The following is a 20,214-nucleotide window of genomic DNA, read 5'->3' on the forward strand; positions in this document are numbered from 1 at the left end:
TTTCCATGTTGATTTTAAAGTGACCTTTTCCATGTTTGTAATGTACTAACTCGTTTTTTCCTCACAGCAGGTCAACTCGTGTGTGGTTGCAACATAACAGTCCCATTGAGTACATTTTTGAGAAAGGGACATCAGTTGCACCACAGGGCGGGAGGAGGGTGACGAGCACGATTCATTTCCTCTCATCGGTAAGCATTTTTTTGTGTTTCATACTTTTGGAAGTTTGGTTTTTCATGTTGATTTTAAAGTGACCTTTTCCATGTTTGTAATGTACTAACTCGTTTTTTCCTCACAGCAGGTCAACTCGTGTGTGGTTGCAACATAACAGTCCCATTGAGTACATTTTTGAGAAAGGGACATCAGTTGCACCACAGGGCGGGAGGAGGGTGACGAGCACGATACATTTCCTCTCTTCGGTAAGCATTTTTTTGTGTTTCATACTTTTGGAAGTTTGGTTTTTCATGTTGATTTTAAAGTGACCTTTTCCATGTTTGTAATGTACTAACTCATTTTTTCCTCACAGCAGGTCAACTCGTGTGTGGTTGCAACATAACAGTCCCATTGAGTACATTTTTGAGAAAGGGACATCAGTTGCACCACAGGGCGGGAGGAGGGGGACGAGCACGATACATTTTCTCTCTTAGGTAAGCATTTGTTTGTGTTTCATACTTTTGGAAGTTTGGTTTTTCATGTTGATTTTAAAGTGACCTTTTCCATGTTTGTAATGTACTAACTCGTTTTTTCCTCACAGCAGGTCAACTCGTGTGTGGTTGCAACATAACAGTCCCATTGAGTACATTTTTGAGAAAGGGATATCAGTTGCACCACAGGGCGGGAGGAGGGGGACGAGCACGATACATTTTCTCTCTTAGGTAAGCATTTTTTTGTGTTTCATACTTTTGGAAGTTTGGTTTTTCATGTTGATTTTAAAGTGACCTTTTCCATGTTTGTAATGTACTAACTCGTTTTTTCCTCACAGCAGGTCAACTCGTGTGTGGTTGCAACATAACAGTCCCATTGAGTACATTTTTGAGAAGGGGACATCAGTTGCACCACAGGGCGGGAGGAGGGTGACGAGCACGATACATTTCCTCTCTTCGGTAAGCATTTTTTTGTGTTTCATACTTTTGGGAGTTTGGTTTTTCATGTTGATTTTAAAGTGACCTTTTCCATGTTTGTAATGTACTAACTCGTTTTTTCCTCACAGCAGGTCAACTCGTGTGTGGTTGCAACATAACAGTCCCATTGAGTACATTTTTGAGAAAGGGACATCAGTTGCACCACAGGGCGGGAGGAGGGTGACGAGCACGATACATTTCCTCTCTTCGGTAAGAATTTTTTTGTGTTTCATACTTTTGGAAGTTTGGTTTTTCATGTTGATTTTAAAGTGACCTTTTCCATGTTCGTAATGTACTAACTCGTTTTTTCCTCACAGCAGGTCAACTCGTGTGTGGTTGCAACATAACAGTCCCATTGAGTACATTTTTGAGAAAGGGACATCAGTTGCACCACAGGGCGGGAGGAGGGTGACGAGCACGATCCATTTCCTCTCTTCGGTAAGCATTTTTTTGTGTTTCATACTTTTGGAAGTTTGGTTTTTCATGTTGATTTTAAAGTGACCTTTTCCATGTTTGTAATGTACTAACTCGTTTTTTCCTCACAGCAGGTCAACTCATGTGTGGTTGCAACATAACAGTCCCAATGAGTACATTTTTGAGAAGGGGACATCAGTTGCACCACAGGGCGGGAGGAGGGTGACGAGCACGATACATTTCCTCTCTTCGGTAAGCATTTTTTTGTGTTTCATACTTTTGGAAGTTTGGTTTTTCATGTTGATTTTAAAGTGACCTTTTCCATGTTTGTAATGTACTAACTCGTTTTTTCCTCACAGCAGGTCAACTCGTGTGTGGTTGCAACATAACAGTCCCATTGAGTACATTTTTGAGAAAGGGACATCAGTTGCACCACAGGGCGGGAGGAGGGTGACGAGCACGATACATTTCCTCTCTTCGGTAAGCATTTTTTTGTGTTTCATACTTTTGGAAGTTTGGTTTTTCATGTTGATTTTAAAGTGACCTTTTCCATGTTTGTAATGTACTAACTCGTTTTTTCCTCACAGCAGGTCAACTCGTGTGTGGTTGCAACATAACAGTCCCATTGAGTACATTTTTGAGAAAGGGACATCAGTTGCACCACAGGGCGGGAGGAGGGTGACGAGCACGATACATTTCCTCTCTTCGGTAAGCATTTTTTTGTGTTTCATACTTTTGGAAGTTTGGTTTTTCATGTTGATTTTAAAGTGACCTTTTCCATGTTTGTAATGTACTAACTCGTTTTTTCCTCACAGCAGGTCAACTCGTGTGTGGTTGCAACATAACAGTCCCATTGAGTACATTTTTGAGAAAGGGACATCAGTTGCACCACAGGGCGGGAGGAGGGTGACGAGCACGATACATTTCCTCTCTTCGGTAAGCATTTTTTTGTGTTTCATACTTTTGGAAGTTTGGTTTTTCATGTTGATTTTAAAGTGACCTTTTCCATGTTTGTAATGTACTAACTCGTTTTTTCCTCACAGCAGGTCAACTCGTGTGTGGTTGCAACATAACAGTCCCATTGAGTACATTTTTGAGAAAGGGACATCAGTTGCACCACAGGGCGGGAGGAGGGTGACGAGCACGATACATTTCCTCTCTTCGGTAAGCATTTTTTTGTGTTTCATACTTTTGGAAGTTTGGTTTTTCATGTTGATTTTAAAGTGACCTTTTCCATGTTTGTAATGTACTAACTCCTTTTTCCTCACAGCAGGTCAACTCGTGTGTGGTTGCAACATAACAGTCCCATTGAGTACATTTTTGAGAAGGGGACATCAGTTGCACCACAGGGCGGGAGGAGGGTGACGAGCACGATAAATTTCCTCTCTTCGGTAAGCATTTTTTTGTGTTTCATACTTTTGGAAGTTTGGTTTTTCATGTTGATTTTAAAGTGACCTTTTCCATGTTTGTAATGTACTAACTCGTTTTTTCCTCACAGCAGGTCAACTCGTGTGTGGTTGCAACATAACAGTCCCATTGAGTACATTTTTGAGAAAGGGACATCAGTTGCACCACAGGGCGGGAGGAGGGTGACGAGCACGATACATTTCCTCTCTTCGGTAAGCATTTTTTGTGTTTCATACTTTTGGAAGTTTGGTTTTTCATGTTGATTTTAAAGTGACCTTTTCCATGTTTGTAATGTACTAACTCGTTTTTTCCTCACAGCATTTCAACTTGTGTGTGGTTGCAACATAACAGTCCCATTGAGTACATTTTTGAGAAAGGAACATCAGTTGCACCACAGGGCGGGAGGAGGGTGACGAGCACGATACATTTCCTCTCTTCGGTAAGCATTTTTTTGTGTTTCATACTTTTGGAAGTTTGGTTTTTCATGTTGATTTTAAAGTGACCTTTTCCATGTTTGTAATGTACTAACTCCTTTTTCCACACAGCAGGTCAACTCGTGTGTGGTTGCAACATAACAGTCCCATTGAGTACATTTTTGAGAAGGGGACATCAGTTGCACCACAGGGTGGGAGGAGGGTGACGAGCACGATACATTTCCTCTCTTCGGTAAGCATTTTTTTGTGTTTCATACTTTTGGAAGTTTGGTTTTTCATGTTGATTTTAAAGTGACCTTTTCCATGTTTGTAATGTACTAACTCGTTTTTTCCTCACAGCAGGTCAACTGGTGTGTGGTTGCAACATAACAGTCCTATTGAGTACATTTTTGAGAAAGGGACATCAGTTGCACCACAGGGCGGGAGGAGGGTGACGAGCACGATACATTTCCTCTCTTCGGTAAGCATTTTTTTGTGTTTCATACTTTTGGAAGTTTGGTTTTTCATGTTGATTTTAAAGTGACCTTTTCCATGTTTGTAATGTACTAACTCGTTTTTTCCTCACAGCAGGTCAACTCGTGTGTGGTTGCAACATAACAGTCCCATTGAGTACATTTTTGAGACAGGGACATCAGTTGCACCACAGGGCGGGAGGAGGGTGACGAGCACGATACATTTCCTCTCTTCGGTAAGCATTTTTTTGTGTTTCATACTTTTGGAAGTTTGGTTTTTCATGTTGATTTTAAAGTGACCTTTTCCATGTTTGTAATGTACTAACTCGTTTTTTCCTCACAGCAGGTCAACTCATGTGTGGTTGCAACATAACAGTCCCATTGAGTACATTTTTGAGAAAGGGACATCAGTTGCACCACAGGGCGGGAGGAGGGTGACGAGCACGATTCATTTCCTCTCATCGGTAAGCATTTTTTTGTGTTTCATACTTTTGGAAGTTTGGTTTTTCATTTTGATTTTAAAGTGACCTTTTCCATGTTTGTAATGTACTAACTCGTTTTTTCCTCACAGCAGGTCAACTTGTGTGTGGTTGCAACATAACAGTCCCATTGAGTACATTTTTGAGAAAGGGACATCAGTTGCACCACAGGGCGGGAGGAGGGTGACGAGCACGATACATTTCCTCTCTTCGGTAAGCATTTTTTTGTGTTTCATACTTTTGGAAGTTTGGTTTTTCATGTTGATTTTAAAGTGACCTTTTCCATGTTTGTAATGTACTAACTCATTTTTTCCTCACAGCAGGTCAACTCGTGTGTGGTTGCAACATAACAGTCCCATTGAGTACATTTTTGAGAAAGGGACATCAGTTGCACCACAGGGCGGGAGGAGGGGGACGAGCACGATACATTTTCTCTCTTAGGTAAGCATTTTTTTGTGTTTCATACTTTTGGAAGTTTGGTTTTTCATGTTGATTTTAAAGTGACCTTTTCCATGTTTGTAATGTACTAACTCGTTTTTTCCTCACAGCAGGTCAACTCGTGTGTGGTTGCAACATAACAGTCCCATTGAGTACATTTTTGAGAAAGGGACATCAGTTGCACCACAGGGCGGGAGGAGGGTGACGAGCACGATACATTTTCTCTCTTAGGTAAGCATTTTTTTGTGTTTCATACTTTTGGAAGTTTGGTTTTTCATGTTGATTTTAAAGTGACCTTTTCCATGTTTGTAATGTACTAACTCCTTTTTCCTCACAGCAGGTCAACTCGTGTGTGGTTGCAACATAACAGTCCCATTGAGTACATTTTTGAGAAGGGGACATCAGTTGCACCAAAGGGCGGGAGGAGGGGGACGAGCACGATACATTTTCTCTCTTAGGTAAGCATTTTTTTGTGTTTCATACTTTTGGAAGTTTGGTTTTTCATGTTGATTTTAAAGTGACCTTTTCCATGTTTGTAATGTACTAACTCGTTTTTTCCTCACAGCAGGTCAACTCGTGTGTGGTTGCAACATAACAGTCCCATTGAGTACATTTTTGAGAAAGGGACATCAGTTGCACCACAGGGCGGGAGGAGGGGGACGAGCACGATACATTTTCTCTCTTAGGTAAGCATTTTTTTGTGTTTCATACTTTTGGAAGTTTGGTTTTTCATGTTGATTTTAAAGTGACCTTTTCCATGTTTGTAATGTACTAACTCCTTTTTCCTCACAGCAGGTCAACTCGTGTGTGGTTGCAACATAACAGTCCCATTGAGTACATTTTTGAGAAGGGGACATCAGTTGCACCACAGGGCGGGAGGAGGGTGACGAGCACGATAAATTTCCTCTCTTCGGTAAGCATTTTTTTGTGTTTCATACTTTTGGAAGTTTGGTTTTTCATGTTGATTTTAAAGTGACCTTTTCCATGTTTGTAATGTACTAACTCGTTTTTTCCTCACAGCAGGTCAACTGGTGTGTGGTTGCAACATAACAGTCCTATTGAGTACATTTTTGAGAAAGGGACATCAGTTGCACCACAGGGCGGGAGGAGGGTGACGAGCACGATACATTTCCTCTCTTCGGTAAGCATTTTTTTGTGTTTCATACTTTTGGAAGTTTGGTTTTTCATGTTGATTTTAAAGTGACCTTTTCCATGTTTGTAATGTACTAACTCGTTTTTTCCTCACAGCAGGTCAACTCGTGTGTGGTTGCAACATAACAGTCCCATTGAGTACATTTTTGAGAAAGGGACATCAGTTGCACCACAGGGCGGGAGGAGGGTGACGAGCACGATACATTTCCTCTCTTCGGTAAGCATTTTTTTGTGTTTCATACATTTGGAAGTTTGGTTTTTCATGTTGATTTTAAAGTGACCTTTTCCATGTTTGTAATGTACTAACTCGTTTTTTCCTCACAGCAGGTCAACTCGTGTGTGGTTGCAACATAACAGTCCCATTGAGTACATTTTTGAGAAAGGGACATCAGTTGCACCACAGGGCGGGAGGAGGGTGACGAGCACGATTCATTTCCTCTCATCGGTAAGCATTTTTTTGTGTTTCATACTTTTGGAAGTTTGGTTTTTCATGTTGATTTTAAAGTGACCTTTTCCATGTTTGTAATGTACTAACTCGTTTTTTCCTCACAGCAGGTCAACTCGTGTGTGGTTGCAACATAACAGTCCCATTGAGTACATTTTTGAGAAAGGGACATCAGTTGCACCACAGGGCGGGAGGAGGGTGACGAGCACGATCCATTTCCTCTCTTCGGTAAGCATTTTTTTGTGTTTCATACTTTTGGAAGTTTGGTTTTTCATGTTGATTTTAAAGTGACCTTTTCCATGTTTGTAATGTACTAACTCATTTTTTCCTCACAGCAGGTCAACTCGTGTGTGGTTGCAACATAACAGTCCCATTGAGTACATTTTTGAGAAAGGGACATCAGTTGCACCACAGGGCGGGAGGAGGGGGACGAGCACGATACATTTTCTCTCTTAGGTAAGCATTTTTTTGTGTTTCATACTTTTGGAAGTTTGGTTTTTCATGTTGATTTTAAAGTGACCTTTTCCATGTTTGTAATGTACTAACTCGTTTTTTCCTCACAGCAGGTCAACTCGTGTGTGGTTGCAACATAACAGTCCCATTGAGTACATTTTTGAGAAAGGGACATCAGTTGCACCACAGGGCGGGAGGAGGGGGACGAGCACGATACATTTTCTCTCTTAGGTAAGCATTTTTTTGTGTTTCATACTTTTGGAAGTTTGGTTTTTCAAGTTGATTTTAAAGTGACCTTTTCCATGTTTGTAATGTACTAACTCGTTTTTTCCTCACAGCAGGTCAACTCGTGTGTGGTTGCAACATAACAGTCCCATTGAGTACATTTTTGAGAAGGGGACATCAGTTGCACCACAGGGCGGGAGGAGGGTGACGAGCACGATACATTTCCTCTCTTCGGTAAGCATTTTTTTGTGTTTCATACTTTTGGGAGTTTGGTTTTTCATGTTGATTTTAAAGTGACCTTTTCCATGTTTGTAATGTACTAACTCGTTTTTTCCTCACAGCAGGTCAACTCGTGTGTGGTTGCAACATAACAGTCCCATTGAGTACATTTTTGAGAAAGGGACATCAGTTGCACCACAGGGCGGGAGGAGGGTGACGAGCACGATACATTTCCCCTCTTCGGTAAGAATTTTTTTGTGTTTCATACTTTTGGAAGTTTGGTTTTTCATGTTGATTTTAAAGTGACCTTTTCCATGTTCGTAATGTACTAACTCGTTTTTTCCTCACAGCAGGTCAACTCGTGTGTGGTTGCAACATAACAGTCCCATTGAGTACATTTTTGAGAAAGGGACATCAGTTGCACCACAGGGCGGGAGGAGGGTGACGAGCACGATACATTTCCTCTCTTCGGTAAGCATTTTTTTGTGTTTCATACTTTTGGAAGTTTGGTTTTTCATGTTGATTTTAAAGTGACCTTTTCCATGTTTGTAATGTACTAACTCGTTTTTTCCTCACAGCAGGTCAACTCATGTGTGGTTGCAACATAACAGTCCCAATGAGTACATTTTTGAGAAGGGGACATCAGTTGCACCACAGGGCGGGAGGAGGGTGACGAGCACGATACATTTCCTCTCTTCGGTAAGCATTTTTTTGTGTTTCATACTTTTGGAAGTTTGGTTTTTCATGTTGATTTTAAAGTGACCTTTTCCATGTTTGTAATGTACTAACTCGTTTTTTCCTCACAGCAGGTCAACTCGTGTGTGGTTGCAACATAACAGTCCCATTGAGTACATTTTTGAGAAAGGGACATCAGTTGCACCACAGGGCGGGAGGAGGGTGACGAGCACGATACATTTCCTCTCTTCGGTAAGCATTTTTTTGTGTTTCATACTTTTGGAAGTTTGGTTTTTCATGTTGATTTTAAAGTGACCTTTTCCATGTTTGTAATGTACTAACTCGTTTTTTCCTCACAGCAGGTCAACTTGTGTGTGGTTGCAACATAACAGTCCCATTGAGTACATTTTTGAGAAAGGAACATCAGTTGCACCACAGGGCGGGAGGAGGGTGACGAGCACGATACATTTCCTCTCTTCGGTAAGCATTTTTTTGTGTTTCATACTTTTGGAAGTTTGGTTTTTCATGTTGATTTTAAAGCGACCTTTTCCATGTTTGTAATGTACTAACTCCTTTTTCCTCACAGCAGGTCAACTCGTGTGTGGTTGCAACATAACAGTCCCATTGAGTACATTTTTGAGAAGGGGACATCAGTTGCACCACAGGGCGGGAGGAGGGTGACGAGCACGATAAATTTCCTCTCTTCGGTAAGCATTTTTTTGTGTTTCATACTTTTGGAAGTTTGGTTTTTCATGTTGATTTTAAAGTGACCTTTTCCATGTTTGTAATGTACTAACTCGTTTTTTCCTCACATCAGGTCAACTCGTGTGTGGTTGCAACATAACAGTCCCATTGAGTACATTTTTGAGAAAGGGACATCAGTTGCACCACAGGGCGGGAGGAGGGTGACGAGCACGATACATTTCCTCTCTTCGGTAAGCATTTTTTGTGTTTCATACTTTTGGAAGTTTGGTTTTTCATGTTGATTTTAAAGTGACCTTTTCCATGTTTGTAATGTACTAACTCGTTTTTTCCTCACAGCAGGTCAACTTGTGTGTGGTTGCAACATAACAGTCCCATTGAGTACATTTTTGAGAAAGGAACATCAGTTGCACCACAGGGCGGGAGGAGGGTGACGAGCACGATACATTTCCTCTCTTCGGTAAGCATTTTTTTGTGTTTCATACTTTTGGAAGTTTGGTTTTTCATGTTGATTTTAAAGTGACCTTTTCCATGTTTGTAATGTACTAACTCCTTTTTCCTCACAGCAGGTCAACTCGTGTGTGGTTGCAACATAACAGTCCCATTGAGTACATTTTTGAGAAGGGGACATCAGTTGCACCACAGGGCGGGAGGAGGGTGACGAGCACGATAAATTTCCTCTCTTCGGTAAGCATTTTTTTGTGTTTCATACTTTTGGAAGTTTGGTTTTTCATGTTGATTTTAAAGTGACCTTTTCCATGTTTGTAATGTACTAACTCATTTTTTCCTCACAGCAGGTCAACTGGTGTGTGGTTGCAACATAACAGTCCTATTGAGTACATTTTTGAGAAAGGGACATCAGTTGCACCACAGGGCGGGAGGAGGGTGACGAGCACGATACATTTCCTCTCTTCGGTAAGCATTTTTTTGTGTTTCATACTTTTGGAAGTTTGGTTTTTCATGTTGATTTTAAAGTGACCTTTTCCATGTTTGTAATGTACTAACTCGTTTATCCTCACAGCAGGTCAACTCGTGTGTGGTTGCAACATAACAGTCCCATTGAGTACATTTTTGAGACAGGGACATCAGTTGCACCACAGGGCGGGGGGAGGGTGACGAGCACGATACATTTCCTCTCTTCGGTAAGCATTTTTTTGTGTTTCATACATTTGGAAGTTTGGTTTTTCATGTTGATTTTAAAGTGACCTTTTCCATGTTTGTAATGTACTAACTCGTTTTTTCCTCACAGCAGGTCAACTCGTGTGTGGTTGCAACATAACAGTCCCATTGAGTACATTTTTGAGAAAGGGACATCAGTTGCACCACAGGGCGGGAGGAGGGTGACGAGCACGATTCATTTCCTCTCATCGGTAAGCATTTTTTTGTGTTTCATACTTTTGGAAGTTTGGTTTTTCATGTTGATTTTAAAGTGACCTTTTCCATGTTTGTAATGTACTAACTCGTTTTTTCCTCACAGCAGGTCAACTCGTGTGTGGTTGCAACATAACAGTCCCATTGAGTACATTTTTGAGAAAGGGACATCAGTTGCACCACAGGGCGGGAGGAGGGTGACGAGCACGATACATTTCCTCTCTTCGGTAAGCATTTTTTTGTGTTTCATACTTTTGGAAGTTTGGTTTTTCATGTTGATTTTAAAGTGACCTTTTCCATGTTTGTAATGTACTAACTCATTTTTTCCTCACAGCAGGTCAACTGGTGTGTGGTTGCAACATAACAGTCCTATTGAGTACATTTTTGAGAAAGGGACATCAGTTGCACCACAGGGCGGGAGGAGGGTGACGAGCACGATACATTTCCTCTCTTCGGTAAGCATTTTTTTGTGTTTCATACTTTTGGAAGTTTGGTTTTTCATGTTGATTTTAAAGTGACCTTTTCCATGTTTGTAATGTACTAACTCGTTTATCCTCACAGCAGGTCAACTCGTGTGTGGTTGCAACATAACAGTCCCATTGAGTACATTTTTGAGACAGGGACATCAGTTGCACCACAGGGCGGGGGTAGGGTGACGAGCACGATACATTTCCTCTCTTCGGTAAGCATTTTTTTGTGTTTCATACATTTGGAAGTTTGGTTTTTCATGTTGATTTTAAAGTGACCTTTTCCATGTTTGTAATGTACTAACTCGTTTTTTCCTCACAGCAGGTCAACACGTGTGTGGTTGCAACATAACAGTCCCATTGAGTACATTTTTGAGAAAGGGACATCAGTTGCACCACAGGGCGGGAGGAGGGTGACGAGCACGATTCATTTCCTCTCATCGGTAAGCATTTTTTTGTGTTTCATACTTTTGGAAGTTTGGTTTTTCATGTTGATTTTAAAGTGACCTTTTCCATGTTTGTAATGTACTAACTCGTTTTTTCCTCACAGCAGGTCAACTCGTGTGTGGTTGCAACATAACAGTCCCATTGAGTACATTTTTGAGAAAGGGACATCAGTTGCACCACAGGGCGGGAGGAGGGTGACGAGCACGATACATTTCCTCTCTTCGGTAAGCATTTTTTTGTGTTTCATACTTTTGGAAGTTTGGTTTTTCATGTTGATTTTAAAGTGACCTTTTCCATGTTTGTAATGTACTAACTCATTTTTTCCTCACAGCAGGTCAACTCGTGTGTGGTTGCAACATAACAGTCCCATTGAGTACATTTTTGAGAAAGGGACATCAGTTGCACCACAGGGCGGGAGGAGGGTGACGAGCACGATACATTTTCTCTCTTCGGTAAGCATTTTTTTGTGTTTCATACTTTTGGAAGTTTGGTTTTTCATGTTGATTTTAAAGTGACCTTTTCCATGTTTGTAATGTACTAACTCGTTTTTTCCTCACAGCAGGTCAACTCGTGTGTGGTTGCAACATAACAGTCCCATTGAGTACATTTTTGAGAAGGGGACATCAGTTGCACCACAGGGCGGGAGGAGGGTGACGAGCACGATACATTTCCTCTCTTCGGTAAGCATTTTTTTGTGTTTCATACTTTTGGAAGTTTGGTTTTTCATGTTGATTTTAAAGTGACCTTTTCCATCTTTGTAATGTACTAACTCGTTTTTTCCTCACAGCAGGTCAACTCGTGTGTGGTTGCAACATAACAGTCCCATTGAGTACATTTTTGAGAAGGGGACATCAGTTGCACCACAGGGCGGGAGGAGGGTGACGAGCACGATACATTTTCTCTCTTCGGTAAGCATTTTTTTGTGTTTCATACTTTTGGACATTTGGTTTTTCATGTTGATTTTAAAGTGACCTTTTCCATGTTTGTAATGTACTAACTCGTTTTTTCCTCACAGCAGGTCAACTCGTGTGTGGTTGCAACATAACAGTCCCATTGAGTACATTTTTGAGAAGGGGACATCAGTTGCACCACAGGGCGGGAGGAGGGTGACGAGCACGATACATTTCCTCTCTTCGGTAAGCATTTTTTTGTGTTTCATACTTTTGGAAGTTTGGTTTTTCATGTTGATTTTAAAGTGACCTTTTCCATCTTTGTAATGTACTAACTCGTTTTTTCCTCACAGCAGGTCAACTCGTGTGTGGTTGCAACATAACAGTCCCATTGAGTACATTTTTGAGAAGGGGACATCAGTTGCACCACAGGGCGGGAGGAGGGTGACGAGCACGATACATTTTCTCTCTTCGGTAAGCATTTTTTTGTGTTTCATACTTTTGGACATTTGGTTTTTCATGTTGATTTTAAAGTGACCTTTTCCATGTTTGTAATGTACTAACTCGTTTTTTCCTCACAGCAGGTCAACTCGTGTGTGGTTGCAACATAACAGTCCCATTGAGTACATTTTTGAGAAGGGGACATCAGTTGCACCACAGGGCGGGAGGAGGGTGACGAGCACGATACATTTCCTCTCTTCGGTAAGCATTTTTTTGTGTTTCATACTTTTGGAAGTTTGGTTTTTCATGTTGATTTTAAAGTGACCTTTTCCATGTTTGTAATGTACTAACTCCTTTTTCCTCACAGCAGGTCAACTCGTGTGTGGTTGCAACATAACAGTCCCATTGAGTACATTTTTGAGAAGGGGACATCAGTTGCACCACAGGGCGGGAGGAGGGTGACGAGCACGATAAATTTCCTCTCTTCGGTAAGCATTTTTTTGTGTTTCATACTTTTGGAAGTTTGGTTTTTCATGTTGATTTTAAAGTGACCTTTTCCATGTTTGTAATGTACTAACTCGTTTTTTCCTCACAGCAGGTCAACTGGTGTGTGGTTGCAACATAACAGTCCTATTGAGTACATTTTTGAGAAAGGGACATCAGTTGCACCACAGGGCGGGAGGAGGGTGACGAGCACGATACATTTCCTCTCTTCGGTAAGCATTTTTTTGTGTTTCATACTTTTGGAAGTTTGGTTTTTCATGTTGATTTTAAAGTGACCTTTTCCATGTTTGTAATGTACTAACTCGTTTATCCTCACAGCAGGTCAACTCGTGTGTGGTTGCAACATAACAGTCCCATTGAGTACATTTTTGAGACAGGGACATCAGTTGCACCACAGGGCGGGGGGAGGGTGACGAGCACGATACATTTCCTCTCTTCGGTAAGCATTTTTTTGTGTTTCATACATTTGGAAGTTTGGTTTTTCATGTTGATTTTAAAGTGACCTTTTCCATGTTTGTAATGTACTAACTCGTTTTTTCCTCACAGCAGGTCAACTCGTGTGTGGTTGCAACATAACAGTCCCATTGAGTACATTTTTGAGAAAGGGACATCAGTTGCACCACAGGGCGGGAGGAGGGTGACGAGCACGATTCATTTCCTCTCATCGGTAAGCATTTTTTTGTGTTTCATACTTTTGGAAGTTTGGTTTTTCATGTTGATTTTAAAGTGACCTTTTCCATGTTTGTAATGTACTAACTCGTTTTTTCCTCACAGCAGGTCAACTCGTGTGTGGTTGCAACATAACAGTCCCATTGAGTACATTTTTGAGAAAGGGACATCAGTTGCACCACAGGGCGGGAGGAGGGTGACGAGCACGATACATTTCCTCTCTTCGGTAAGCATTTTTTTGTGTTTCATACTTTTGGAAGTTTGGTTTTTCATGTTGATTTTAAAGTGACCTTTTCCATGTTTGTAATGTACTAACTCATTTTTTCCTCACAGCAGGTCAACTCGTGTGTGGTTGCAACATAACAGTCCCATTGAGTACATTTTTGAGAAAGGGACATCAGTTGCACCACAGGGCGGGAGGAGGGTGACGAGCACGATACATTTTCTCTCTTCGGTAAGCATTTTTTTGTGTTTCATACTTTTGGAAGTTTGGTTTTTCATGTTGATTTTAAAGTGACCTTTTCCATGTTTGTAATGTACTAACTCGTTTTTTCCTCACAGCAGGTCAACTCGTGTGTGGTTGCAACATAACAGTCCCATTGAGTACATTTTTGAGAAGGGGACATCAGTTGCACCACAGGGCGGGAGGAGGGTGACGAGCACGATACATTTCCTCTCTTCGGTAAGCATTTTTTTGTGTTTCATACTTTTGGAAGTTTGGTTTTTCATGTTGATTTTAAAGTGACCTTTTCCATCTTTGTAATGTACTAACTCGTTTTTTCCTCACAGCAGGTCAACTCGTGTGTGGTTGCAACATAACAGTCCCATTGAGTACATTTTTGAGAAGGGGACATCAGTTGCACCACAGGGCGGGAGGAGGGTGACGAGCACGATACATTTTCTCTCTTCGGTAAGCATTTTTTTGTGTTTCATACTTTTGGACATTTGGTTTTTCATGTTGATTTTAAAGTGACCTTTTCCATGTTTGTAATGTACTAACTCGTTTTTTCCTCACAGCAGGTCAACTCGTGTGTGGTTGCAACATAACAGTCCCATTGAGTACATTTTTGAGAAGGGGACATCAGTTGCACCACAGGGCGGGAGGAGGGTGACGAGCACGATACATTTCCTCTCTTCGGTAAGCATTTTTTTGTGTTTCATACTTTTGGAAGTTTGGTTTTTCATGTTGATTTTAAAGTGACCTTTTCCATCTTTGTAATGTACTAACTCGTTTTTTCCTCACAGCAGGTCAACTCGTGTGTGGTTGCAACATAACAGTCCCATTGAGTACATTTTTGAGAAGGGGACATCAGTTGCACCACAGGGCGGGAGGAGGGTGACGAGCACGATACATTTTCTCTCTTCGGTAAGCATTTTTTTGTGTTTCATACTTTTGGACATTTGGTTTTTCATGTTGATTTTAAAGTGACCTTTTCCATGTTTGTAATGTACTAACTCGTTTTTTCCTCACAGCAGGTCAACTCGTGTGTGGTTGCAACATAACAGTCCCATTGAGTACATTTTTGAGAAGGGGACATCAGTTGCACCACAGGGCGGGAGGAGGGTGACGAGCACGATACATTTCCTCTCTTCGGTAAGCATTTTTTTGTGTTTCATACTTTTGGAAGTTTGGTTTTTCATGTTGATTTTAAAGTGACCTTTTCCATGTTTGTAATGTACTAACTCCTTTTTCCTCACAGCAGGTCAACTCGTGTGTGGTTGCAACATAACAGTCCCATTGAGTACATTTTTGAGAAAGGGACATCAGTTGCACCACAGGGCGGGAGGAGGGTGACGAGCACGATAAATTTCCTCTCTTCGGTAAGCATTTTTTTGTGTTTCATACTTTTGGAAGTTTGGTTTTTCATGTTGATTTTAAAGTGACCTTTTCCATGTTTGTAATGTACTAACTCGTTTTTTCCTCACAGCAGGTCAACTGGTGTGTGGTTGCAACATAACAGTCCTATTGAGTACATTTTTGAGAAAGGGACATCAGTTGCACCACAGGGCGGGAGGAGGGTGACGAGCACGATACATTTCCTCTCTTCGGTAAGCATTTTTTTGTGTTTCATACTTTTGGAAGTTTGGTTTTTCATGTTGATTTTAAAGTGACCTTTTCCATGTTTGTAATGTACTAACTCGTTATTTCCTCACAGCAGGTCAACTCGTGTGTGGTTGCAACATAACAGTCCCATTGAGTACATTTTTGAGAAAGGGACATCAGTTGCACCACAGGGCGGGAGGAGGGTGACGAGCACGATACATTTCCTCTCTTCGGTAAGCATTTTTTTGTGTTTCATACATTTGGAAGTTTGGTTTTTCATGTTGATTTTAAAGTGACCTTTTCCATGTTTGTAATGTACTAACTCGTTTTTTCCTCACGGCAGGTCAACTCGTGTGTGGTTGCAACATAACAGTCCCATTGAGTACATTTTTGAGAAAGGGACATCAGTTGCACCACAGGGCGGGAGGAGGGTAACGAGCACGATTCATTTCCTCTCATCGGTAAGCATTTTTTTGTGTTTCATACTTTTGGAAGTTTGGTTTTTCATGTTGATTTTAAAGTGACATTTTCCATGTTTGTAATGTACTAACTCGTTTTTTCCTCACAGCAGGTCAACTCGTGTGTGGTTGCAACATAACAGTCCCATTGAGTACATTTTTGAGAAAGGGACATCAGTTGCACCACAGGGCGGGAGGAGGGTGACGAGCACGATACATTTCCTCTCTTCGGTAAGCATTTTTTTGTGTTTCATACTTTTGGAAGTTTGGTTTTTCATGTTGATTTTAAAGTGACCTTTTCCATGTTTGTAATGTACTAACTCATTTTTTCCTCACAGCAGGTCAACTCGTGTGTGGTTGCAACATAACAGTCCCATTGAGTACATTTTTGAGAAAGGGACATCAGTTGCACCACAGGGCGGGAGGAGGGGGACGAGCACGATACATTTTCTCTCTTCGGTAAGCATTTTTTTGTGTTTCATACTTTTGGAAGTTTGGTTTTTCATGTTGATTTTAAAGTGACCTTTTCCATGTTTGTAATGTACTAACTTGTTTTTTCCTCACAGCAGGTCAACTCGTGTGTGGTTGCAACATAACAGTCCCATTGAGTACATTTTTGAGAAAGGGACATCAGTTGCACCACAGGGCGGGAGGAGGGTGACGAGCACGATACATTTCCTCTCTTCGGTAAGCATTTTTTTGTGTTTCATACTTTTGGAAGTTTGGTTTTTCATGTTGATTTTAAAGTGACCTTTTCCATGTTTGTAATGTACTAACTCGTTTTTTCCTCACAGCAGGTCAACTCGTGTGTGGTTGCAACATAACAGTCCCATTGAGTACATTTTTGAGAAAGGGACATCAGTTGCACCACAGGGCGGGAGGAGGGTGACGAGCACGATACATTTCCTCTCTTCGGTAAGCATTTTTTTGTGTTTCATACTTTTGGAAGTTTGGTTTTTCATGTTGATTTTAAAGTGACCTTTTCCATGTTTGTAATGTACTAACTCGTTTTTTCCTCACAGCAGGTCAACTGGTGTGTGGTTGCAACATAACAGTCCCATTGAGTACATTTTTGAGAAGGGGACATCAGTTGCACCACAGGGCGGGAGGAGGGTGACGAGCACGATACATTTCCTCTCTTCGGTAAGCATTTTTTTGTGTTTCATACTTTTGGAAGTTTGGTTTTTCATGTTGATTTTAAAGTGACCTTTTCCATCTTTGTAATGTACTAACTCGTTTTTTCCTCACAGCAGGTCAACTCGTGTGTGGTTGCAACATAACAGTCCCATTGAGTACATTTTTAAGAAGGGGACATCAGTTGCACCACAGGGCGGGAGGAGGGTGACGAGCACGATACATTTTCTCTCTTCGGTAAGCATTTTTTTGTGTTTCATACTTTTGGAAGTTTGGTTTTTCATGTTGATTTTAAAGTGACCTTTTCCATGTTTGTAATGTACTAACTCGTTTTTTCCTCACAGCAGGTCAACTCGTGTGTGGTTGCAACATAACAGTCCCATTGAGTACATTTTTGAGAAGGGGACATCAGTTGCACCACAGGGCGGGAGGAGGGTGACGAGCACGATACATTTCCTCTCTTCGGTAAGCATTTTTTTGTGTTTCATACTTTTGGAAGTTTGGTTTTTCATGTTGATTTTAAAGTGACTTTTTCCACGTTTGTAATGTACTAACTCGTTTTTTCCTCACAGCAGGTCAACTCGTGTGTGGTTGCAACATAACAGTCCCATTGAGTACATTTTTGAGAAAGGGACATCAGTTGCACCACAGGGCGGGAGGAGGGTGACGAGCACGATACATTTCCCCTCTTCGGTAAGCATTTTTTTGTGTTTCATACTTTTGGAAGTTTGGTTTTTCACGTTGATTTTAAAGTGACCTTTTCCATGTTTGTAATGTACTAACTCGTTTTTTCCTCACAGCAGGTCAACTCGTGTGTGGTTGCAACATAACAGTCCCATTGAGTACATTTTTGAGAAAGGGACATCAGTTGCACCACAGGGCGGGAGGAGGGTGATGAGCACGATACATTTCCTCTCTTCGGTAAGCATTTTTTTGTGTTTTATACTTTTGGAAGTTGGTTTTTCATTTTGATTTTAAAGTGACCTTTTCCATGTTTGTTATGTACTAACTCGTTTTTTCCTCACAGCAGGTCAACTCGTGTGTGGTTGCAACATAACAGTCCCAATGAGTACATTTTTGAGAAGGGGACATCAGTTGCACCACAGGGCGGGAGGAGGGTGACGAGCACGATACATTTCCTCTCTTCGGTAAGCATTTTTTTGTGTTTCATACTTTTGGAAGTTTGGTTTTTCATGTTGATTTTAAAGTGACCTTTTCCATGTTTGTAATGTACTAACTCATTTTTTCCTCACAGCAGGTCAACTCGTGTGTGGTTGCAACATAACAGTCCCATTGAGTACATTTTTGAGAAAGGGACATCAGTTGCACCACAGGGCGGGAGGAGGGTGACGAGCACGATACATTTTCTCTCTTCGGTAAGCATTTTTTTGTGTTTCATACTTTTGGAAGTTTGGTTTTTCATGTTGATTTTAAAGTGACCTTTTCCATGTTTGTAATGTACTAACTCGTTTTTTCCTCACAGCAGGTCAACTCGTGTGTGGTTGCAACATAACAGTCCCATTGAGTACATTTTTGAGAAAGGGACATCAGTTGCACCACAGGGCGGGAGGAGGGTGACGAGCACGATACATTTCCTCTCTTCGGTAAGCATTTTTTTGTGTTTCATACTTTTGGAAGTTTGGTTTTTCATGTTGATTTTAAAGTGACCTTTTCCATGTTTGTAATGTACTAACTCGTTTTTTCCTCACAGCAGGTCAACTCGTGTGTGGTTGCAACATAACAGTCCCATTGAGTACATTTTTGAGAAAGGGACATCAGTTGCACCACAGGGCGGGAGGAGGGTGACGAGCACGATACATTTCCTCTCTTCGGTAAGCATTTTTTTGTGTTTCATACTTTTGGAAGTTTGGTTTTTCATGTTGATTTTAAAGTGACCTTTTCCATGTTTGTAATGTACTAACTCGTTTTTTCCTCACAGCAGGTCAACTCGTGTGTGGTTGCAACATAACAGTCCCATTGAGTACATTTTTGAGAAAGGGACATCAGTTGCACCACAGGGCGGGAGGAGGGTGACGAGCACGATACATTTCCTCTCTTCGGTAAGCATTTTTTTGTGTTTCATACTTTTGGAAGTTTGGTTTTTCATGTTGATTTTAAAGTGACCTTTTCCATGTTTGTAATGTACTAACTCGTTTTTTCCTCACAGCAGGTCAACTCGTGTGTGGTTGCAACATAACAGTCCCATTGAGTACATTTTTGAGAAAGGGACATCAGTTGCACCACAGGGCGGGAGGAGGGTGACGAGCACGATACATTTCCTCTCTTCGGTAAGCATTTTTTTGTGTTTCATACTTTTGGAAGTTTGGTTTTTCATGTTGATTTTAAAGTGACCTTTTCCATGTTTGTAATGTACTAACTCGTTTTTTCCTCACAGCAGGTCAACTGGTGTGTGGTTGCAACATAACAGTCCCATTGAGTACATTTTTGAGAAGGGGACATCAGTTGCACCACAGGGCGGGAGGAGGGTGACGAGCACGATACATTTCCTCTCTTCGGTAAGCATTTTTTTGTGTTTCATACTTTTGGAAGTTTGGTTTTTCATGTTGATTTTAAAGTGACCTTTTCCATCTTTGTAATGTACTAACTCGTTTTTTCCTCACAGCAGGTCAACTCGTGTGTGGTTGCAACATAACAGTCCCATTGAGTACATTTTTGAGAAGGGGACATCAGTTGCACCACAGGGCGGGAGGAGGGTGACGAGCACGATACATTTTCTCTCTTCGGTAAGCATTTTTTTGTGTTTCATACTTTTGGAAGTTTGGTTTTTCATGTTGATTTTAAAGTGACCTTTTCCATGTTTGTAATGTACTAACTCGTTTTTTCCTCACAGCAGGTCAACTCGTGTGTGGTTGCAACATAACAGTCCCATTGAGTACATTTTTGAGAAGGGGACATCAGTTGCACCACAGGGCGGGAGGAGGGTGACGAGCACGATAAATTTCCTCTCTTCGGTAAGCATTTTTTTGTGTTTCATACTTTTGGAAGTTTGGTTTTTCATGTTGATTTTAAAGTGACCTTTTCCATGTTTGTAATGTACTAACTCGTTTTTTCCTCACAGCAGGTCAACTGGTGTGTGGTTGCAACATAACAGTCCTATTGAGTACATTTTTGAGAAAGGGACATCAGTTGCACCACAGGGCGGGAGGAGGGTGACG

The sequence above is a fragment of the Schistocerca serialis genome, chromosome 10, assembly GCF_023864345.2.
Source record: "Schistocerca serialis cubense isolate TAMUIC-IGC-003099 chromosome 10, iqSchSeri2.2, whole genome shotgun sequence".
Taxonomy (NCBI): domain Eukaryota; kingdom Metazoa; phylum Arthropoda; class Insecta; order Orthoptera; family Acrididae; genus Schistocerca; species Schistocerca serialis.